The sequence below is a fragment of the Rhineura floridana genome, chromosome 3 (assembly GCF_030035675.1).
Source record: "Rhineura floridana isolate rRhiFlo1 chromosome 3, rRhiFlo1.hap2, whole genome shotgun sequence".
In the NCBI taxonomy this organism is placed as follows: Eukaryota; Metazoa; Chordata; class Lepidosauria; order Squamata; family Rhineuridae; genus Rhineura; species Rhineura floridana.
This window is the reverse complement of record NC_084482.1, coordinates 201,936,154-201,947,179: the sequence shown is the minus strand read 5'-3', so window position 1 is coordinate 201,947,179 and position 11,026 is coordinate 201,936,154.

Genomic DNA, 11,026 nt, shown 5'->3' with positions numbered 1-11,026 from the left:
TTCAGCAGCATAAAGAGTTCTTTCTCTGTACAGGATTGGGACCTGCTTCTGAATAAACATGCATAGGATTGCACTACAACAGATGATCACAGCAGGATCTTTGTAGGCTTAAAAGTGTAAATGAAGGGTTTTTTAATTACTTGCACAAATGGCATATTATATACATTTTATCTTTCAAATAATGTTTGAACAGTTTTAAAAAGTGTACATGCTGCAGTATTGAACTTTTCTAATTAAGAAGTCAAACAAGTTTAAATTTTACTGGAATGTTGAAGAGGATAGTTTATTTGTCTTAATATTCATAACCTGTTTTGAAAACCTTCCCAATATGAAGCTTTTCTGGGAGTAAAGCTACAATGCTAATTCCATATACCTGGGAGCTAATCCCAATGAATTCAGTAGGACTTACCTATGAGTAGACAAATTGAACTTTTGAGTGAACATAGAAAAGGATTGTGTTGTAAATGTTTCTCTCCCCCTCCGATCTTTTTCTTTTTGTAAGCAGTTAGGCAGGGCTTACTTAGGTGTCACTGCTTTTATTTGGCAGGAAACTAATATTTATTTTTTAAAAAAAATGTTCTGCAATGGCCAACTGGTTTTGACAATAAACTATCAGATAGGATGTATGTATTTTTACATCTATATAGAATATTTCCAACAACCCTGTGAGGTAAGGTTGGAAGTCAAGGTAGCTCACAACAAGAAAGAAAGCCATTTAAAATCCAATAACCATAAAACAAGTATAAAACAATTGCAAAACAGCTTAATGTGGCATGAGTCTGAATTTTGGATTGGCTGAGTGAAGTTCCTTATCACTGAATTGCAGTCTGCCTGCTTCCCTGTCTGAGTAAGCCCCACTGAATACATTGGGACTTGCTTCTGAGTAAACATGCGTAGGATTGCACTATAAATTTATTTTTTTATTTTTTTATTTATATCCCACCCTTTCTCCCAGCAGGAGCCCAGGGTGGCAAACAAAAGTGCTAAAAACACATCAAAACATCATAAAAACAGACCTTAAAATACATTAAAACAAAACAACTTTAAAAACATTTTTTTTAAAAGCACCTTTTTAAAAGGGTTAAAAGCATATTGTTTTTAAAAAAACAGATTAGAAGCAATTCTAACACAGACGCAGACTGGGATAGGTCTCAACTTAAAAGGCTTGTTGAAAGAAGAAAGTCTTCAAAAGGCGCCGAAAATATAACACAGATGGTGCCTGCCTAATATTTAAGGGGAGGGAATTCCACAGGGTAGGTGCCACCACACTAATATCTTCACAAGTTGTGTAAATAATAAATATCTTTGACATTCATGCTAATATATTTCTTCATACTATGTCTTGATATGTATCTGATTTCACTCTACAGTTATAAATTATTATTTACAAATTATTATTTTCTCTAGATTTTAAGTGTGCCCTTCTTCCTTGGGGTAATCATAGTCCCCCTCTGTCATTTTCACCCTGAGGGGCAGATTAGGCTGAGAGATGGTGCGTAGTCCATGGTCACCCAGTAAAATGTGTAGTTTATTTCCATTTTAAAATTTAATTAAAATGATTTATATGCAGACAAAGTTTATGAAGTAATGCAGATCCATGTAATACATTTAAAGTACATGACTTCCCCAAAACAATCCTGGGAAATATACTTTTCCCCTCCCAGTTATAGTTCCCACTACCCTTACCAAACTGCAGTTCTTATGATTCTGTGTTGGGATTCATGTGCTTCAAATGTATGTTGAATGTGCTTTAAATGCATAGCATGGATCTGCTCTAGTATGCTGTGCATTTGTTCATGAATTGCTGCCCTGGGCTCCTGCTGGGAGGAAGGGTGGGATATAAATCAAATAATAAATAAATAAATATTTTAAAAGATACTTTTTTAAACAGGGCTGTAGCTCAGTGGTAGGGCACATGCTTTGCATGCAAAGGTCCAAAATTCAATCTCTGAAAGAGACTATTGCCTGGAATCCTGGACAGCCAGTGCTAGTCCATGTCATAAGTACTGAGCTAGATGGTACGAAATGGCCTGACTCAGTATAAAAGAGAAAAGAGACCCAAGGGCCACAGTGACTATGAAATTTAATTATGTATTTTATTTACAACATTTATATACCACTTCATTTTAAAAAAAACAACCCTCAAAGTGGTTTATAGAAGGAATTAAAACAATAAAATTATTGGCAAAAACAGTTAAAGACAGGTATTTAAAAACATTCAAAATAATAAAACCAACAATGAGTTAAAAACAGATAAAAACCATAATAGCTTCTACATGCCTAAAGAAAAAATGTTTTTATCAGATGCCAAAATGAGTATAATGAAGGCTCCTGCCTAATGTCAGTAGGCAGGGAGTTCCAAAGCGTAGGTGCTGCCACATTAAAGGATTGATTTCTTACAAGAGCAGAACAAGTACTCTGTGGCACCCATAACATGGAAAGCACAGCTTGAATTTGGCCTGGTAGCAAATTGGCAACCAGTGCAGATCTCAGAGCAGAGGTATTATGTGCTGATAGGTCTCACTCATGTCAGCAATTGTGCCACAGCATTCTGCACTAACTGCAGCCCCCAGGTCAGGTTGTGCTGCATGGGGATTTCTGTGACCTTGGCTGACTCAATGCCAGGATTTTGGGGGGTTTTGGTTAGGAATGCTGACTAGTTGCGGGATGCTGAGTTTTCTGCCTTACTCATTGGAATCTTGTTGTGGTTGGTATGGTATTGCATTTAGGAAATCATCACTGTCTTTTTCTTTTTGTATTTGCATTTCATTTACCTCTGACCTTACTCCCTTACATCCATAGAAGCAACAACAGTGGTTCCACGTGGTCAGCTCAGCCCCCTTGAACCCACTGATGATGCACCTTGTTATTTGCATGATGGTTTGTTTCTAGCCCAATAGTGGTAAAAAAGAATTCACATACTGGGAAGTGTGACTTCAATTGCTGTTGTTCTCAATCTACTGCCTGTGAAGGTAGACCAAACCATGTGTCTTTTCTCTCTGTCAATTATTACTCACTGGAATTGGATTGGCTGTCAGAGTGAGTTTATAGCAGCTCACAGAGTAGGCAGGAAAGAGTAGAGAATCTTCTTAATTCTTACTCATTTCTCAAACCTCTCTCTGCAGTGAAGGATCAAGTCTATAAAGAAGTTTGGAGCAGCCACGTTAAAAGGCAGGCAGGGCATTCCAGGCAGACGGTTGCCAACCCTGCTTTGATATGGATATAATTGCAGAGGACCCCTAGTCAAGCCTTACCAACAGCACAATCCTAATATCTCCTCAGAAGTAAGTCCTGTTGAGTTCTATGGGGCTTCGTCCCTTAGTAAGTGTGTTTAGAATTGCAGCCTTCAGGGGCATCCATCTTTACTCCTGAGTGCTCCCATCTAACATCTCCACAACAGGCTTTCTTCCTACAATGGCCTTCTGGTGACTGGCCTGGCCTGAGGGCACTTAAACCCTTGTTGCCAGAAGCAAGTAGCCTAGGTTAAATGTTCCTTACTCAGACTGTCTAAGCGGGTGAGAAGGAATGATCCCATCACTTCAGCTGGACCTGGAAACACCTTCATTTACCTAAGATTTCTATGTTAATTTCCAATCAGATATTTTTGTTTGTTTGAGTGGTATGCTCCAAGCAACTGTGGTTGATGCTTAATGTATCATTTGTAATGACATCACTAGGGCATGCCCCCATGACATCACTAGGGCCTGTCCCTGAAATCTCAGGGTTTGGGATGCTTCTGACCTGGCAACCCTAGTTTGGTAGGTAGGTAGAGGCTAGGTAGAAAAGGAATGTTTTTAATTTGAGAACTGAGCAACTGAGTTCTTCGTTGGCATACAAGAGCAATCTGGCACTCATTCAGTCTCACTGAAAATAATAGAATTTAAATGAATCACAACTAAATTGCCCCACCGGTTTGAGTCGGACATGTCACAACCTCAGCTGGACTGGAGCTGATGTATGTGGTTGAGAGCTGCTGATTCACGTTTAAGAATGGTTGAAATGAAGTATTCCTTTTTAAGAATTTAAATATTTTAATTATTAAAATTTAATTTCTATTTTTTAAGTGTACCATTATGAATACTTCATGAAGTTTATAGTAAATATGTCCCTAGCTCTTATTTTGACTACTGGAAATGGTTATATAAGTAGATTTATGAATTCTTCTAATGGATTCTTCCTTCGTTTGTTCTAAGTGTCTTTTGGTGTTCTGAATTATATGTTTAATAAGTTTTTTTTAAAAGGAAACAAATTATAATAGTAATAGGATTAACATGCCTGCATTCAGATTTAATTTAACTTTTTTTAAATGTACAGTGCAGTCCTAAGCATCTTCACTCCAAAATAAACCGCACTGAGTTTAGTGGGATTTACTCCGATGTAAATATTTCAAGAGGTTGTACGTACTCTCTCAGACAATTGCACTTGCTCATGTTTTTAGTTTCTTGTTTGGTTGGTTGATTTTTGATATTGTTGTTCTTTTTGTTATTACTCTGCATGGAAAATCAGTGTAGAGAGGCTGATATGAGAAAATGCAATAACAATTGTTTGGAAAAAATTCCAGATGGGTTAATGACAGCTAGGGGCGAATATGTCCGTTTGGGTTTCTTTCAACATCTAATATTTCCATCCTTAAGTTCAGTTCTCCACATTTCCACATCAATTTGTGATAATTATATTTAGGTTTTCAGGAGAATTCTGCAGCATTTCAGCATCTAATATATACATTTTTATATGCAATTTTGCATAATATAACCATTTTTACAAAGCAGTTTTCCTGAATATAATGCTTCATATGTTATTTTCATTAATATATGCATGTATATGCACATTTAACCCTGGTATATGCATTTTTGTACACTTGGCTGGAGACCTGCATTGCAAAATTCGGAGAATTGTTAATTTCAAAGGATAGCTGTGTTTCAGTTTGCATACTGTGTAACTTTGCCTTTAAATGTGAACTGAATTTCTCCCTCATCCGTTATAGGAAAAAAATAGTGGAGAAAACTCTGCACTAAACAGTCTCTTTTTTCTAGAGGAGCGAGAAAAAGAAAAATCCCTCAAATTTTCTCAGAAAAAAAATGTTTTCTGAGAAATTTTGGCTCAGCTTTTGATAAACCCAAGATCAAGGCCAACACACATTACAGGCCGAAATGCTGAGAAAGAAGAATCAAAATATATTTGTCTGGCACAAAAATGGCACTGAAAATCCTGGTGCCAAGCAAGGCTCTCAGGAGGGTGCTTCATAGATAGGATGCCATGACTGAAAAGGCCCTGTCCTTAGTCACAACATGATGGAGTGATCATGCACTCCAATAGAATGGTTCCTTCCTTCTGCTGTTGTGTGTATGAGACTCTGGTCCTCCAAAGGCGGGGAATGTGTGGCCCTCAGAGTGTTATAGAATCATAGAATCATAGAGTTGGAAGGGGCCTTGTAGGCCATCGAGTCCAACCCCCTGCTCACAGCAGGAAATCCACAGCTAGAGCATCTCCCGCAGATAGCTGTCCAGCCTCTGCTTGAAGACATCCAGCGAAGGGGATCCCACCACCTCCCTAGGCAGTCAGTTCCATTGCCGAACTGCCCTTACTGTCAAGAAGTTCCTTCTAATGTCCAATCTGAATCTATGCTCCTGCAAGTTAAAACCATTAGACCTAGTCCTACCCTCTGGGGCAGCAGAGAACAAATCTGTACCCTCCTCTATGTGACAGCCCTTCAGGTACTTAAAGAGTGTAATCATGTCGCCCCTCAGCCTTCTCTTCACCAGACTGAACATGCCAAGTTCCTTCAACCTTTCCTCATAAGACTTGTTCTCCATACCGGCTATCATTCTCGTCGCCCTCTTCTGAACCCGCTCTAACTTGTCAATATCTTTCTTAAAATGAGGCGCCCAGAATTGAATGCAGTATTCCAGATGAGGCCTGACTAATGCAGAATATAGTGGGACTATTACTTCCCTCAACCTGGAAACTATAGCTCTGTTTACGCATCCCAAAACCGCGTTTGCCTTTTTTGCCGCAGCATCACACTGCTGGGTCATGTTCAACTTGCGATCCACTACAATTCCAAGGTCCTTCACACACGCCTAAGCCTGGTATTTCCCATCCTGTACCCGTGCATTTTGTTTTTGTGGCCTAAATGCAGAATCCTGCATTTGTCTTTATTGAATGTCATTTTATTAATTTCAGCCCAATTTTCTAGTCTATCCAGGTCCCTTTGGATTTTATTCCTGTCTTCTATTGTGTTAGCTATCCCTCCCAGTTTCATATCATCCGCAAACTTCATAAGGCTTCCCTCCACCCCATCATCTAAGTCATTGATAAAAATGTTGAAGAGTATCGGCCCCAGGACAGAACCCTGTGGCACTCCACTCGAAACCTCCTTCCAGTCCGAAGCAGAGCCACCGATGACCACTCTTTGAGTATGGTTTTCCAACCAGTTGTGAATCCACCTGACAGTATTTCCATGTAGTCTGCATTTGACGAGTTTGCTAATCAAAAGGTCGTGGGGGACTTTGTCAAACGCTTTGCTGAAATCTAGATAGATGACATCTACAGCATTTCCACCATCTACTAGGCTAGTGACCCGATCAAAAAAAGAGATGAGATTAGTTTGACAGGATTTTTTCTTGACAAACCCATGCTGGCTCCTACTAATCACAGCATTGTCATCTAGATAGTTGCCAATGAACTCTTTTATTATCCGTTCTAATATCTTTCCCGGTATTGAAGTCAGACTGACCGGCCTGTAATTCCCCGGATCTTCTTTTTTACCCTTTTTAAAGAGCAGGATGACGTTTGCCCGTCTCCAATCCTCCGGCACCTCTCCCGTTCTCCAGGATTTCTCAAAGATGATGGCAAGAGGTTCCGAGAGTACATCTGCAAGTTCCTTCAATACTCTGGGATGCAGTTCATCAGGCCCTGGAGATTTGAACTCATTTAGGTTAACTAGGTATTTCCTGACTATCTCCTTATCAATCTCGAACTGCAATCCCGACCCCTTCCTGAGATTGCTACCGATGCAAGGTTGCACACTGTTCCCTTTTTGGGAGAAAACGGAGGCAAAATAGGTGTTGAGCAGTTCTGCCTTTTCCTTGTTATCTATCAACATTTTGCCCTCCTGATTGAGCAGCAGTCCCACCGTTTCCTTGGTCTTTCTCTTGCTTCGAACATATCTGAAAAAACCCTTTTTGTTGTTCCTCGCTTCCCTCGCCAGCCTCAGCTCATTCTGGGTTTTAGCTTTCCTTACGCTATTCCTGCAAGCCCGAGCCGCTCGTTGGTACTTGTGACGCCCTTCCCTGGCTCTCCCTGTCAGGTTCTTACCTGCGCGTGGCTACTGCCTGTCACTAGGCACCACCAGGGACTCCACCAGTCCGGACTGTCCTTTATTTTATTTTTTCTCTCCCCGCTCTAGCACAGATCTCAACAGATCCCCCTGCTAGGCAACCACCAGTCACGTCCTAATACTAGTATTCCCAGAGACTCTGAATACTGGTATTGTTATTCTCTTCACCGCTGCCACCATTTGTTACAGTTTCCCTTCAGCCTTGGTCATTACCTTACCCTCCCTTCTGGTCTGTGAAACCCCAGCCAAGGATCAGGCCTTTGGTAAACCAAATTAAGTATTTATTAAAGATAACAAAGCTAACAAGATTAACAAGATTTCTTCTTAAGGCACATAAGCATATGGTTTTACTCAATACTAATCCGAACTCCACCCCCCTCCTCCACTCTCTCCTGGCAAACAACTCTCTAAACCCCACCAAGCAACCCACACAGTTTCACCTCATCCACCCCCACTCTCACTCTTCCTTTTATACATTCAGCCATTTTAAACACTCAGCCAATCATCTCGCATTCTACTGCCCATTCACTCCCCCTCCTCTTTCACTCCACTTACCATGTATCTTCTAAACAACAACACTTACCATATATACATTAATATAGGAACATCACAGTACTCTCCCTTGGTGATGCGTCCTTCCTTCCATTCTTTATACATGCTCTTTTTTACTTTTACCTCCTCCACCAGTCTTCCGTGTAGCCACATTGGCTTTTTTCCGATGTCTTCCGTTTTTCTTTCTCTTTGGAATTGTTTGCGATTGCGCTTTTTGTAATACGTTCTTCATGAACTCCCACGCTTCTTGCGCTCCTTTTTTCTTTAGTCTATCTAGCCACGAGATCCTACCCATCATTTCCCTGAGCTTACTAAAATCGGCTTTTCTGAAATCCAAGGTCCATGTTTGACTATATTCTTCTTTGGCTTTCCCCAGAATCACAAATTCCAGCATTACGTGGTCACTTTCCCCCAAGGTACCGACTGCTTTAATTCCCATGACCAATTTGTCCGTGTTAGTTAAGATCAGGTCCAGGATTGCCGATCCCCTTGTTCCTTCTACTTTTTGAAAGAGGAAATTATCAGCAAGGCCCATCAGGAATTTGTTGGAGGCTTTGTGCTTCGCAGAGTTTGTCTCCCAGCAGATATCCGGGTAGTTGAAGTCCCCCATCACTACTACTTCTTGCCTCCTTGAGATTTCAGAGATTTGTTTGAGATTTGTTTGTTGCTGGACTATAACTTCCATCTCTGTGACTACTGGCTGGGTCTGATGGGAACTGGAGTCTAACAACACCTGCAGGGTCAAAGGTTCCCCACGCCTGCTCCAAAGGCTGCTGTGCTCTAAAGCCTGCAATGTAGGGCCGGCTCCAGGCATGCCGGGGCACTTGGGCACCAGGCTGGCCCGGGCCCCTCCGCTCCCCTTCCGCGATCCGCAGCAGGAGCACGGATTGCAGGACAGGAGCTTCCGAGCTGCCCGCCATCCCCCCACTTCACCTACCTTTCTCTGCTGTTTTTTGCAGCTGCGCGCAATGTGCACACAGGGTTGCCATCAAACAAGAGGGCGTCCGAGGTTTCCGTAAGGGGCTGAAGCCTCTGCCGCCATCTTGGTTGTTGGCACACACGTGTGCGCGTTGCTGCCATCAACCAAGATGGATGCAGAGGCTTCAGCCCCTTACGGAAGCCTTGACCGCCATCTTGATTGATGGCAACCCTGCGCGCACTGCAAAAAACTGCAGAGAGAAAGGTAGGTGAAGCGGGGGGATGGCGGGCGGCTCTGAAGCTCCTCCTGTCCTGCGATCTGCGGCTCCTGCCGTGGATCACGGAATGGGAGCGGAGGGGCCCCTGAGGGGCCTCTGTAGCTCCAAGGGCCCTTGGGCCAGTGCTGTACCTGGCCGCCCTTCAGAACTGGCCCTGCTGCAATGTCTCAAGTTAGACTGTTGGCCCAGGTCCTAGTGTAGATCCAGCAGCCAAAGTCTGCTGCTGCTCTCTTATCTGAAATAGTCTCAGTGATCTCTCTAGGTCTCCTGCTAATTTCCAGACACCAAACAAATCAGTAAATTTAAAACTTCAAGGGACAGGACTTCAACACTGGAGGCATTCAAGAGGCAGCTGGACAGCCACCTATTGCGTATGCTTTCATTTTGATTCCTGCATTGAGCAGGGGGCTGGACCTGATGGCCTTATAGGCCCTTACCAACTCTACTATGATTCTGTGAGGTGAGACCCTCTCTTCCATCCCCAGCCCCCCACTGCAGATGCCCAGGAGCTCAGCCTATACCTAGGGAGGACCTTGTTCACTTGGGACCTGCCATCTTCAGAGGAAAGTAGTTTTAAGGCAGAGATGGGGAACCTGTGGCCCTCCAGGTATTCTTGGACTCCCATCAGCCCCAGCTGCCATAACCAATGGCAGGGCTGGTGCCAAAGGTCGGCCAGGTCAGGCCCTGGCCGAGGGCCCCTGTGGCCCAGAGGGGCCCCTTGTTAGGGTGGGAGAGAGTCCCAGTCATATCTGGCGCTGGCCCTGGCCAATGGTTAGGGATGCTGATGGGAGTTGTAGTCCAACAACATCTGGAGGGCTACAGCTTCCCCTACAGTTATAGATAACAAATGTTCATACAGAATCGTTCTAACTTTGAACCCTGCAGAATTAAGGGAGGGGATTGGTGGGGTAGATTGACCATGTGTGGGCACATCTCTAGGGGCAGAGTTTTGACAGCATTTGGTGCCAAGCTTTTGGTTAAATGTCTACACCTTTATGCCATTGTACTGATGTTTTGAAGGATTTTATGGATTTGTATGTTTTTTCTGTGTTTTGCATTTTGTATGTTTTGTGTTTTTAAATCTGTGTAATCCGCATTTGAGATGAGAGGCAGACAACAAAAACAAACTTATTATTATTATTATTTGGGGCAATGGACCATTCTGGGATAAGTGATGAGGAAATGCACTGGAAAGTGTGGGGTTGACATTTGCTTTGACACACCGCCATCTAACCTCCCTGCATACAAATCAGAATAAATGCTCATTAAATAGACTATGTCATCTAATCTCCCTGGGAACAAATCAGAAAAATATTCAATAAACAGGTCATTTGGAAGCCCTCTTTAGCCTCTTCACATTTTTTACCTTCCACTTCCTAGTTGAGACAGTTGTTTTACGCAGGCATTTTGTTAGCCCGGATGTTCTGGCTGACTGTTGTTTCATTTTGGCTTTTTTTAATCTGCTGAGCCACTGCCTGTGTTTGTTTTTATTGCATTGTTTTATATGCTGGGAGCCAGCTCTGAGCGCTCTATTGTACAGTGGAAGGGCGGGATATGAATTTTTTTCCTGAACAAAATCAATAAAAGGCTCTCTACTTAGTTTGCTGTAGTCGTTTACTCCACAGCAGCCTCTCTTCCAGTGATTTAAAAGCCCTTCTTTGGGTTACAGATCTACTAGAAAACTATAATGGTCTGCAATATGTAATCAATAGCATATATTTTTATATACCTCAGCAGCTGCAGTGTGTGAAATGGCAGCTTCTGCACCACATGCAGGGTGATTCACAAAGGATATCAGAGTGCTGGAAAAGACGCCAAAAAGGGCAACCCAAATGTCCAACAGACTAGAGCAGCTCCCCTATGAGGAAAGGTTAAAATGTCCAGGGCTTTTTAGTTTAGACCGGGGGTTCTCCAATTTTCTACCCCCAGGGGCCCACTT